The sequence below is a fragment of the Tachysurus vachellii genome, chromosome 13, assembly GCF_030014155.1.
Source record: "Tachysurus vachellii isolate PV-2020 chromosome 13, HZAU_Pvac_v1, whole genome shotgun sequence".
Taxonomy (NCBI): Eukaryota; Metazoa; Chordata; class Actinopteri; order Siluriformes; family Bagridae; genus Tachysurus; species Tachysurus vachellii.
In genome coordinates, this window is record NC_083472.1 from 1700647 (window position 1) to 1711597 (window position 10951).

Genomic DNA, 10951 nt, shown 5'->3' on the forward strand with positions numbered 1-10951 from the left:
CCCTAATCCATGAAGACTGCTGTTTCACAGTCAACAATGGCAGGAGTCCTTCCAAAAACATCTTGAAATTTCAAAAGACTGGATCAGACTGTCCAGAGCAAGGCTTCATGTGAGTATCTGACAATCACTGTTAAATTACATGATTTATTATCTCAAAAAGTGATTTCTAAATGAGATGAGAGAAGAGGAAATTGTACTGACGTGTGTGTGTGTGTGTGTGTGTGTCTTTTGTGTCTTTCAGTGTTGATATTCCTAACTATAAAATTCTGTGTGTTCATGAAGTCGTCATCAATGGAAAACACATTACACCTTAAGGCTGCAATTCAGATCACACTGCAACACACACGCACACACACACACGCACACGCACACACATGCACACACACACACACACACACACACACACACACACTTCTTTACTAAAGTGTAAGCTTAGCCATTTCTTCACCACATTTATCAACCATTTATTATGACGCTTAATGTTGTTATTGTTGCTTAATGCAGTGCAGATTCAAATAAAGTTATCATTGCACCACTGAGTGAACTGCATGATTTATTAATGCAAAGATTTTGATTTATTAACAGAAAAAAAATATTATACTGTATTGTGGGTTTTTGTTTCAAGATTCAATGACACAACATTTTTTTTATTGATTAAATGATGAATTTCTGATTTTGTAGAGAAATCTTGGTTCTAGATCTTCAGCAGAGAGAAGGATGTGGTGAGATGTACAGATGTACAGAGGCAGGGTTAAAATCAGTCTTTAGGCGAGTCTCAGACTCATAATAATGAGTCTCATAATAATGTATTAATAAACATCTAGTTAAGTCAAGTCAAGTCAAATCACTTCTATTATCACATCACCACAGCACATGTGCTTTTGTGAGTGATTATAAAATATAATGTTTCTTCATCTTGTTCTGTGGGAGATGTGGTAGCTTAGTGGTTAAGGTGTAAGATCACTGTTTGGAATGTCACAGGTTTGGATCCCGGGTCCACCAAACGTCCTTGAGCTTGGCCCTTGAGCAAAGCCCTTAACTCTTCATTGCTCAGCTTTTCATTATCCTCCTAAAAAATTCCACTTCTGTCACTTGAATTATTTTTGGATGATTTCCTCAAGTTTATACTGTATAATTCTCTCCCCATGATGTCATCAGCAACACCACTGTAGGTAAAAACTGCCCTAGTTTTGTAATACTCTTAGTGCACATAAGTGTAATTAGACATAAGAGTTATTAGACGGACCAAATTATTTGTCACCTGCTTCTGAAAAGTGCCCCAAAGCACGATGCTACCACCACCACGCTTCATCATAAAGAATCCCGGGTCTTTCAAACGTCCACTGCTGGGACCTTGAGCAAAGCCATAAACCCCAGTTGTTCAGTTGTATAGAAATGAGATAAAAAGGGATGATTCTGTCAGTAACCAGACCTGTGTGTGGTTTAACGGTAGTAAATTCACATTTATTTTAAAACCTAGACTCTTTAGGTAGTGTATACATGTTTGTCTTATCAGTATAGTTGGATTGGGTTTGTTTCCTATTATGACTCAGATGAAGATCTTCTACATTCAAAAAACCTTTTAAGAGGAGACTTTTGTAAGTAATAATAAATAAATAAATGACGATAGAGGAGGAAGAAGAAGCCCTTCTTATTTGTCACATATACATTACAGCATAATGAATATCTTTCTTCACATATCCCAGCTTTGGTAGTTGGGGTCAGGGTGCAGCTCCTGGATCAGAGAGGGAAGCCAACCTTCTGATCAACACACTAGACAACACAAGTAGACAAACAAGTACTGGGACACAGTAGAGGTTTCATTAAAGCTCACAACTTTGGTGATTTAGTATTTAGTTTGCCATTCTTTGTTTTGCAGAACTTCTTGACATCATTTTTGGCCTTAAATCTACTGGATTCTTTAGCAGTTGTGGTGGATGTTTTCACCCACAAATGTTTTCAGATCATCTACACTACAGTATCAACAATCTGCTCATTTTTTTCTCCATTGCATCCACTAGATGCTTTATAATGTTTAGGTCAAGATTCTGGTGAAGAATCGTTTTAATAGGTGACTGGCAGCCGTCATTACTCTGCTGAATAAAATCCACGTCTGTCACTTGAATTATTTTTTGGATCAGTTCCTCTAATTTATCCAGTATACTTCTGACTCCATGACGTAATCAAAGGATTCAACCAAGTTGAATGCCACAAAGCACAATGCTGCCAGCACCATGCTTCACCATGAGATTGGTGTTTGCTTGTTTGCCTTTTTGCTTGACAGGAGTCCATGGCTTGGTTTTTGGACTGTTATGCACTTTCAGGAGTGTTGATCATTTCCAAACTTTCACAAAGTTTGATTTGTCATTGCCTTTATGGATTATTGAGTGCAGATCTATTAAAATAAAGATTGTAATGGTTTCACTGCATTACATTTTTTCTATACTTTCTACCCAGAGTGGTCACAAAGTCCTGAATGAAGCAGCAACCTAGATGCACCACTGAGTGAACATTAAAATGAAGAAATTAGATTGAACAGAAAGTTTGAAATCTAAAATCTCTTTTTAAAAGTATTAACAGCCGTATATCTTGATTATAGATCTAAAGCAGTTGTACAGCTTGAGTAGAGGAAGTGGTGATTTGAGAAGGTGTGTGGAGAGGGGGAGAGTGAAAAATCACACGTAAGAAAAAAAGCCATGTTTGAAATGAGATCTGCTAAGAACATGAAAATGAGTCTTGTGATTCTGCTCCTGGGCTTCATCCTGAACATGGCGCTCTCATCAGACGCTAGCACCATGACCCTGAGGAACACTGTGTACTGCACCAGCTACATATAGGTGAAATGAATTGAAAGGCTTTTGAATTCTTCTTAACTCAATCTTGTAATCTTGTTACTATCTTGTTACTATCTTAGTTTCAGATCTCCAGCAAATGCTTGTATTGCTGGAGTGGAAAATGTGGTTAAGTTGGGCAGAATGTGCAGAGATGTGTAGATGTGTAGAAAACTGTGTTTAAAGACGAGACGAGACGAAATATGTTCGTCAGCAACATTTTTTTCATGACTAAGACGAGACGATAACAAGACTGCACCACTGTCCAAAAACGCTGACTAAGAGTAAATTAACATCCATTATTGTTGACGAAAAAAGACGAGACGAAAACTGTTTTGTATAAAATAAAAACAGATAAAATCTCTCTTCATTTTCGTCTACAATTGTCTCTGCTTTTTCATCAGCTGTTACGCCTTTGAAATATTCAGAACGAGTTTGCGGCTTCGCGCTGTTTAGTGTGTGCGTAGAAAGAATTTGTCCACACGCCGCTCAAAAAATGAATAAATAAATAAATAAATAAATAAATAAATAAAAAACTCCTGAGCGCAAGTCCACCCCTGGTCTAGGCAGCTTTTTGTGTTAAATTATATTTCCTGTCTCTGCGCAGGCTCTTTTATTGTACATGACAGCTTATGTCCCGATGACCGGTCTTTGCATTACGATTAAAAGCAGCATCAATAAAGTAAAAAATGTGATGTGCGGTCAAGTTCGAGTGTATGCACTGTTTAAACGAGTGTTCTCAACTTCTCACTGATACTTTTGTGATTCGCGGACTGTAAATAGGTTGTATTTTAGGCTCACAGTAAAGTAGGCCTATTCTTTTCAGTTTTTGTGAGTATATTTATTTTATTTCTGATTTGAACAGAAACATGAGACACAAGGTGTAAATGACCAGTGGTTCTTCACCTCCATCTACATGGTTTGCAGACAATTATTCAGTTGAATATGGAGAAAAGACCAGAAAAAAGGGACTCTTTATTTGTTTTGTTTTAGTATGTGAGTTTCTTTTTGCATACTTTTATTTTGAAGTTCGAGAAAAGAAGTTTAGCGGCGCTGTTTGTATATGGGGCGGTAACTGGCATTTTGAGCGGCAAGCGCCATTTTGACTAAAACGGATTAAAGAAAGCTTTATAGTGCTCACTGTACATATATTATTCTAAGGATATTGTTCTACCTCTTAGCTCCTGGCTGACAAAGGGCACAAGCTCTTACGGTGTTTTAAACATCAAAAATAAATCATATAAACATCAGTAAACCAGAGTAAAGTGCATCTGTTCAGCTGGGGATGCTAAAGTAAGAGCTTGCCCTTACTTTGGAGAGTAAGAACCTGACCTTACACTGAAGAGTAAGCGCTTTACCCAGAAGGACAACGGCTTCACTTAATACATCCTGCACAAGTTGTTTAAACACAAAGGCTGTTTAAGGCTGTTTAATCACAATCAGAGGACTTGTGGCACTTCTGTAAAGAAAATGGATGCTTCTGAAAATAAGGACCCAGACCAGCAGCTAGAGGCCCCTCATAATGGAACGGAAGAGGAGGAGCTTCACCGCTCTGGTCGACAACGAAACCTCACAGAGAAGATGCATGCATATAAAAAGGAGGAGGCCACGAAAAAGGAGAGAAGATTGATTCAGCTATATGAACAATGGAAGGACCTGGCTCGCAACACAAGGGAAGAGCTTAAAACAGACATCAGTGAGAGCCAACTGGTAACGCTTATTAATTCACTGGAGAAGGGAAGGGATGATGTCATGAAGGTTTACTTGGAAATCAGAGATTACATTGCTCCATCCAGTGACACTAGACGCAGGATTGATACCTGTGAAGCTGTAACAAAGGATATTTCGAAGATCATTTTTAACAGAATGGCATGCCTTGAGGACTTTGACAGAGAAAATGTAAAACACAGCCTTCACGAGTTACTCAGATACGATTATGCTCGTTCTGTCTATGGTTCCACGGTTTCACGGTCCACATCATCAAAGTCTACAGTTTCGTCCATTGCAGTCAAGCGGGCAGATGCAGCAGCTGAATTAGCAGCCAAAGAGGCCGAATACTCAATGATAAAGGAGATTGAAGCTCGCAAGTGTGAACTGGAAAAATTGAAGGCAGAGAAGGATCTGAAAGCAGCGAGAGCTAGACTGCAGGCCTATGATAAAGAAATGACACAGGAAGGCAGCATTCATTCTTCAAACTCAAATGCAAGAGAACATGATGTTGACATAATAGTGCCTCAACCTGTAGATCCACTTCCCATGCAACATCCTACTGACATCACAGCAACATTCTCACCTACAACATCCGAGATATCGTATCTCGCACGAGCCATGCAAGATAGCATAACCCTGAACAGGCTGCCTGCAACAGAACCACCTGTGTTCAATGGTGATCCTATTCAGTTTATTGAGTGGAAGACTGCATTTGTGTCGCTCATTGGTGGAAAAGCCATTCCTTTTGCTGACAAGCTGCACTATTTAAAAAGGTATGTTGGTGGGCCAGCTCGCAAGTCTCTTGATGGCATCTTCTACAGGAATGACGATGAGGCTTATAAGGATGCATGGAACAAGCTGAATCAACGTTATGGGCGGCCATTTGCTATACAGAAGGCTTTCAGAGAAAAACTAGCCAAATGGCCGAAGATTCAGCCTAAGGATTCTGAAGGTTTCAGAGAATTTTCTGACTTTCTGAACGCCTGTCATCAAGCTATGCCTCATGTCAAAGGGCTTGAAATACTGAACGATTGTGATGAAAATCAAAAGCTTGCATGCAAGTTACCAGATTGGGCAGCATCACGGTGGAACAGGCAGGTCACACAGACATTGATTGAGACTCATGACTTTCCAAAGTTTGTAGATTTCGTAGCCTTTATGTCAATGGAAGCAGAGATTTCTTGTAATCCAGTCACCTCATTCAGCGCTCTTCATGCCTCTGACCCCACTTATGAAAAACGGAACCCAAAGGACAGTAAAAGAAACAAGGCTGACGTCTTTCACGTTCAGACCGTTACAGAAAACAATCAAAGGGACGAAAACGAACAAAAGTCTGCTAAAGGTATTTCTAAAGTGTGTCTCTTCTGCAAAGACAGCAAGCATAAGATTTACAACTGTCCTAAATTTACAGCAAAATCATTAGAAGAAAAAAGAAAATATGTAAGGGACAACAAACTTTGCTATGGTTGTATGAAGCCAGGTCACAGCGCAAGAGATTGCCATAACCGTTTATCCTGCGACCTCTGTAGATGTAGACATCCAACATGCCTACATGATGAAAACTACACAAGGAAAGTCAACTCTGCACCAGTCCCAAACCAAGGTGAGACAGAGATAACTTCTAGTACATCTCACAAAGTAGAGAATGTTGAGCCATCCACTAATACTTCCATGATCGTGCCAGTGTGGGTATCAACCGAGAGGAATCCAGGCTCTGAAATACTTGTTTATGCTCTGCTTGACACCCAGAGTGATACTGTGTTTATCGATCGTGAGCTGAGCAACAAGCTACAAGCTGACTCCTGTCCTGTGAGACTGAAATTGACAACCATGACTGCAAAGGATGTTGTCATGTCAAGTGAAAGGGTGTCCGGTCTCAATGTAAGAGGCTACAGTTCCAATGTTGTCCTCAGCTTGCCCCCTGCCTACACTAAGGACTCTATTCCAGTGAACTGTACTCACATCCCTACTTGTGACACAGCACGACAGTGGAAGCATCTATCTACAATAGTGGACAAAATTCCCCCTCTGCAGGATTGTGAGATTGGTCTCTTGATTGGCTACAACTGCCCAAGGGCTTTGGCACCAAAACAGGTGATTTTGGGAGTAGACGATGAACCTTACGCAGTCCACACAGACCTGGGATGGAGCATTGTTGGTCGCCTGTCTTCACACTATGAATCGCAAGGCTTTAACACCATCTGTCATAGAGTTAACATTAAAGAGCTTCCCCCGGTGACTCCAGCAGAAGTTATTAAAGTATTGGAGTCTGACTTCAAGGACGCTGGTGAAAATAGCAAAACTGTGTCACAGGACGACATCCTCTTCTTGAACAAACTGCAGCAAAGCATAAGGAAGAACGACCAAGGTCATTACGAGATGCCTCTCCCCTTCAAAATAAGACCCCATTTGCCTGACAATAAGCAGATGGCCATCGTAAGGCTCAATCATCTCAAAAGAAAGCTGCTAAAAGATGAAAGGTACAAGGAACATTATTTGAAGTTTATGGAAGAAGTCATTGAGAGAGGTGATGCAGAAGAAGTGCGAGATAATGGAAAGGATGGTGAGAAGTGGTACATCCCACATCATGGGGTGTATCATCCGAAGAAGCCAGATAAGCTCCGTGTCGTCTTCGATTGTTCTGCCAAGCACCAGGGGACCAGCCTCAATGATCACTTGCTCCAAGGCCCAGATTTAATTAATAATCTAACTGGTGTTCTTGTAAGGTTCAGACAACATCCCGTTGCTCTTATGTGTGATGTTGAAAGGATGTTTCACCAATTTCATGTGAAAAAGGAAGATCGGAACTACCTTCGTTTTCTCTGGTGGAAAAAGGGAAACTTGAATTCACACCCACAAGAATACCACATGAAGGTCCATCTTTCCAAGCTCGTCACCTGGATGCGCCAACTATGCTCTAAAACATCTTGCTAAGGAGAGTGAGGCTATGTATCCTCTTGGCTCAAAATACATCACAACAAACTTTTATGTAGATGACGGTGTTACTAGTGTAGCCAGTAAAGAAGAAGCTGTTCAGGTAGCAAAAGAAGCTCGACAGCTGTGTGCCTCAGGTGGTCTTAGACTGCACAAATTTATCTCAAATGACAAAGATGTCCTGAACAGCATTCCAATTTCTGAACGAGCCATTGTAGTGAAGGAGCTTGATCTCAACTTTGATGACACAACTTTAGAGAGAGCGTTAGGGATCCACTGGCACATTGATTCTGACAGATTCAGATTCTCTGTTAACCCTCTGGGGTCTGACCATTTTGTGACACTGGCAGAGGTTCTGACATGTTCTTACATTTGGTCTTTTTTCAGTTACTTCAATACATATTAACGGCTAATATCACATAACACTGTATTCAGCACAAACTGGGCTACAATATTATGTAAGTAAAATGTATGTACATGTTTGTATTTTTAAGTAAATGATGTTTATGCGTGGTTACTAAAAAAAAGAAAAAGAAAAGTTGCTGAAATAAGGCCAAGAAACACATACTAAACATTTGTTCACAAACAATAAAGTTCTCTACTCTTGTAGAGTTGAGAATTTGCTACAAAAAGATGTAAAAACCATTTTACCCACTCATTCACATGAAACAATACATTGATTTAACTTTTGTAAGACAGTTTTTGTTGTGTAAAGGCAATATGCGAGGGCGGGTCAATGGTCATGAATATTGATGATTCACACCTGAGGAGGCCCAACCCCTAATGGCTTAGTCTGGATTGTGTTGACAAAAGAATGAGTGTGGGGAGACTCAAAGAGAAAATCTTTTGCTTGTAGTTTACTAAAATAGTGTACAATAAAGTACAAAGGCCTTTTATATCTGTACTTGACAAAATAAGACTTTTATTTTACCAATGGTAAAAAACATGAACAATACAATAGAGTCAAGAAGCTTTATTGTATGGAATGATTCTTTACAATATAAAAAATAAGATATAAATTTGTAAGCCATCACACACTGTGAATCTTTGAGAATGGAGTTTAAATGTCGTCATGCCATTGCTCAAAACAGTTCCTATTTAACTGAACACACAGTAGTCTCAGTTGCTTTGAGAACTGAAAGAGACCTACAGTACGGCGTGTGAGTAGCAGGTGATGGTAAAGGTAAAGGTGATGCAGACACATTCCTAAAAAAAAAAAAAACATAATTAGTCTCATCGTGTATTTTCCAAAGTACTAAGCAACACATTAGTAATAGTAATATATAACTAATATATACTAATATACAATATAACAGAAAAATGGGTACATGTGGACATACTCTTTTTTGTTCCCAGTTGCATTGCTGCGTGTCCTCGTGCGAGTATCAGACGAAGGTGAACGTGTTGCAGCCACATTCCTAAAAAAAATATCATAATTAGTATCATGTATTTGCAAAGTACAAAGCAACACACCAGTGTTACTAATACTGAGAACATAAAAAAGGGTAAATGTGGCTTACACTGGATGAATGTCGCTCGCGTTGCTGCGTGCCCTCGTTCGAGTATCAGACGATGGTGAACGTGTTGCAGCCACATTCCTAAAAAAAATCATAATTAGTATCATGTATTTTCAAAGTACAAAGCAACACAATTAATATAATGTATTTTCCACATCAGTAATACAAATATTCTGCACGCATAATAGAAAAAAATGGTTACATGTGGACGTACTCCTTATTGTTCTCGTTGCTGCGCGCCCCCATGCGAGCATCAAACGAAGGAGAAAGTGTTGCAGCCGGTGCAGGTGAAGACAAGAGTGATGCAGCCACATTCCTACAAAAGTTTTTAATAATTAATATAATGTATTCTCCACAGTAACAAACTTATAAAGCAATAACTAAGGCAGTTAAGCATAGCTGAGATAAAATAATTGGGTACAGAGATGCGCTGTATATGTTTGTTAACGGGCCATTACCGGACATATTTATGGCTAAACATTAACACATGACATCTCCGGGCACATTTACAGCTCATCGACACCACATCGATACATTTACACCCGAACAGATAGTCACGTAAACAAGACTAGTTGAGGCATAAACACTAGTCAAAATATATTCTAAATAGTGATATTGCTATATAACATATTGTATATTCACATTGCATTAATCAGCATACAGCTAAATAAGAACTAACATTTTAAGGTAAATAAAAGTTGCCAATTACGAGACGTTTCTATAAAGTCACTCTTAATATCTGCTTGCAAATAGTCTGTATACAATACAGTATATATAATTTTACATAACACAAGATTTCAACAAATGTTAGTAAAACTTACTCTTCAGAAATTATATCCTCGCTCGCGGATCAAGTCGCTCTTCAAAATACAAACGTTCGTCGTCGGAGTCCTGCTCTTCATCTTCATCTGAGGAAACTTCCTCAGCTGTAAAGCGTTTCATCTTCCCAGCGTGTTGATAAGTGAATGAATCTGTTAAAACTTTGTGCTTCTTACATTGTTTGGGGGCGTTGATCTTATTTGCATAGCCCGCTCAGGTCATTTTCATATGAATGGCGCGCACGGCGGTAGGTGGGATCACATTAGTGGTAATGAGGTCGAGCCAGAAAAACTGTACCTCTCTTTACTTACATACAGATTACACAAAAAGACAATATTTGCTTTCGATTTTAATTACCTCATTTAAAAGTAGACATTTCAGGCTTTCATTAGACATATGTATCATGTTCGTGTGATAAGTATAGGCGGAGTTATCAGTTCATGTTTGTAACGTGTTTCAGGAAGAAGGTCAAGTTCACAGAGATGTCTGAATGCACACCCTGGTTATTTTCTTTATTTGCCAAAAGCACAGCTTTTTGCTGTTAATATGAAGGCACTCAAATAAAAGTAGACACTTCACAGTTTCGAATGATGTATGACTATGAATGACGGAGTATTTTAAGTGGACTTCACGTTGAAGAGGAAAAATGCGCCAAAGACGCGCCGGCGCGTCTTTCGACCCCAGAGGGTTAACCTCAAAGATCAACCAGCAACACGCCGTGGCATACTATCCACAGTTGCTTCACTGTATGATCCGCTGGGCTTTATTGCTCCTTTCGTGCTCAAGGGTAAATTAGTGCTTCAGGAGATGTGCAGAAACGGAACAGGCTGGGACGACCCCCTTCCTAAAGAATTGCAGCCAAAGTGGGAGCATTGGAAAGCGGATCTTGTGAACTTGGAAAAGATCAGTCTACCCCGCTGCTATGTGCCTGCAAGCTTTGGAAAGGTCATCAAAAGAGAACTTCATCACTTCTCTGATGCCAGCAGCAGCGGATACGGCCAGTGTTCTTATTTAAGACTCATGGACAAAGAAGGAAACATCCATTGTACCCTGCTTATAGGTAAATGCAGAGTTGCTCCCAGTAAGGTCCAGACTATTCCCAGGCTTGAACTGACAGCAGCCGTCATCTCAGTTGCCATG

At 39.7% G+C, this 10951-nt stretch overlaps 1 long non-coding RNA gene across 1 annotated transcript; it reads left to right on the plus strand.

Annotated features, from left to right (window-relative positions):
• On the plus strand, positions 1–532 carry LOC132856193 (uncharacterized). The gene is made up of 2 exons (XR_009649403.1): positions 1–109; positions 242–532. It is a non-coding gene; the product is annotated as an uncharacterized LOC132856193 (long non-coding RNA).
• Positions 533–10951: the final 10419 nt, after the last annotated feature.